Raw genomic sequence first — 2,651 nt, 5'->3', positions numbered from 1 at the left:
TGGGTCACATCATCTCTTGTGTGAGCCTGTTTATCGTGTGAAGTCCATGCAGACCATTAGCATCCTGGGGCACATGAGGCCTTGAGGTTTAACCCACTTACCCCAGCTCACCTGTACCAAGGAGGAGCTAGGACTCAATTCAGACCTGCCTAGAAAAGCAGTTATCCATTCATTCTAGTTGTCTGTTTCTCTATCATATCCATCTGTCCAGTCTAGCTATCTATGTACCTATCTCATCTCAACATCTCCTCCCTGGAAAGCATTAGGTCACTTATGTTTGAATAATTAAAGTCCCCTAGGAGTTATTTGGCCAATCAAACCAGGTTAAAAGACTCCAAAGAGTAGTTGTCCACTGGGAATTTACCAGATAATCTTACCTGCAATGTTCTCTATCCAATCCTTATCACAAACCTGGTTATGAGAAATGTTATTTTTGCAGGATAGCCAGAGAGAGTGGAGCTCAGGCTCTTAATACTCCAAGTTTGACTATTAGATCAAGTCAGAACATTAGAGACCCTGATACGCCACTCTTTGACTTTACTGAATTATAAAATGTGACATGATTAACATGACTGAAAGTTAATAAAAACTACTAAAGTATACTTTAAAGTTCTAAAGCTTCTTATTTTTTAATATTTATTTATTTGGCTGTGCCAGGTCTTAGTCGTGGCACACGGGACCTTTGTTGCGGCATGCGGTATTTATTTCCCAGACCAGGGATCGAACCCGGGCCCCCTGCACTGGGAGCAGAGTCGTAACCACTGGACCACAAGGGAAGTCCCTCAAGTTTCTGATTATTATAAATTAATTCTTAAAATATCCAAATCACTGCTTCATTCCTTTGAAATAGTGTGAAGGAATGTCAGATATTGTTTAAATAACTCCATGATATTATCAGATGTTGTATGGATTATATCTTACCATTCTGCCCCATAAAGCTTTATGCCCCATAAAAATATGTGCCTGGATTTGAAGCAGTGTAACTGAGAATGACCCTATCTCTCATTAGTACTTTTGTTAGGATTTTGGAAAATTTTATTAATTTCTACAGAAAATAGAAAAACAAATGAGTGGATATAAATTTCAAACCATAGTCTAAATATCAAAGAAATATAACTTGATTTTCTGTATTTCTATTCCTATTTTGAGCTCTCATCTCACAGAGAAACAGCTTTAACTCTTTGGGGGTTTCCCTTACTTCCTCTGGGTTGTGCTGTTGTTCCAGAACCTTACATGATGCCGAAGATGGGGGAATACGGGTCACAATCTGGTTCCAAGTCTCAGCAGAGATGTCCACCATTCCAATCAGCCTTCCCCTCTGCTCCCACCCCTCACTTGGGCACAGGGATTTTTGCAAGGCTGCCTAGCATCCCACATGCCTGGATGCACCTTGAAGCTGCTTCCTTTTTAGGGTTTTGCTACCACCCTCCTTTGCTCCAGGCCCCCACGATCTCTATTCATTCATCACTTCCCTTCCCCTTAGCCAGGACAATATTTTCAAGTCTCACTTTGGTTTCAAACACCTTTTCTACCTCTCCCTATTCTAGAACGTAACCTCCTAGAAACAGAAGCCAGAAAGTCTAGCAGACTTCTGCTTTCTGACATGCAACATCCCTTCCTTAAGACAATGAGGACAGCGTGACCACTAGCTTGAATGGGCAGGGGAGATGTATAAGAAGAGCAAAAATATAGATAAATATCTGAAATACTATCTGGCCATTCTTTTATTTTTCAGTATTTACATAGGCTCTTAGATGCCTTGCTTGCACAATTTTGTATCTGTCATCAACCCACTTACTGAACTAAGTTGGCAAATTTAATTTCTACTTTTAACCCCATTTTTCTCAGTTGAATATTCTCTCTACTTTGTCCCTGTATTTCTGTAATACCAAGGATCCTGGGACTTGAAAATATAAACTAAACCTAACCCCAAAAATCAGGGCATCTGATCATCTTCACTAAAGAAATTGATATACTAACATCCTCTAATCAATGAACATATGTGGGCAGGAGATTATATTGAACAATGTTTGTGCAGCATTATTTATATTGGCAAAAAATTGAAACAACCTAAATGCTCAATAATGAAGAATTGTTTAAATAGAGTAAGATCACATGATAAAATTCTATGCAGCAGTTAAATGTCAAGTTGTAGAAGAATATGTGATAATATAGGGACCTAGTCACGATAAAAATAATAAAGGCAATATGAACCGTACAGTCACAATTTTATGAAGGACATACTTCAATAGAGTCTATAGCAAAAGGCTGTAAAGTTAAAAGGGATCTCTGGGCTTCCCTGGTGGCGCAGTGGTTGAGAGTCCGCCTGCCGATGCAGGGGACACGGGTTCGTGCCCTGGTCCAGGAAGATCCCACATGCCGCGGAGCGGCTAGGCCCGTGAGCTGTGGCCGCTGAGCCTGTGCGTCCGGAGCCTGTGCTCCACAATGGGAGAGGCCACAACAGTGAGAGGCCCGCATTCGGCAAAAAAAAAAAAAAAAAAAAAAGGATCTCTGTGTGATGGGATTATTAATGATAATTATTTCCTTTCCATATTTTTAAATATTTCTACAATGCACATATGTTGTTTTCATAATCAGAGAAATAATGTTATTTGAAAAACTAAGCATTTATTGAGCTTATGATTTGTGTA

This window comes from Lagenorhynchus albirostris, chromosome 5 (genome assembly GCF_949774975.1).
Source record: "Lagenorhynchus albirostris chromosome 5, mLagAlb1.1, whole genome shotgun sequence".
Lineage (NCBI taxonomy): Eukaryota > Metazoa > Chordata > Mammalia > Artiodactyla > Delphinidae > Lagenorhynchus > Lagenorhynchus albirostris.
Note: the sequence above shows the minus strand (reverse complement) of the source record.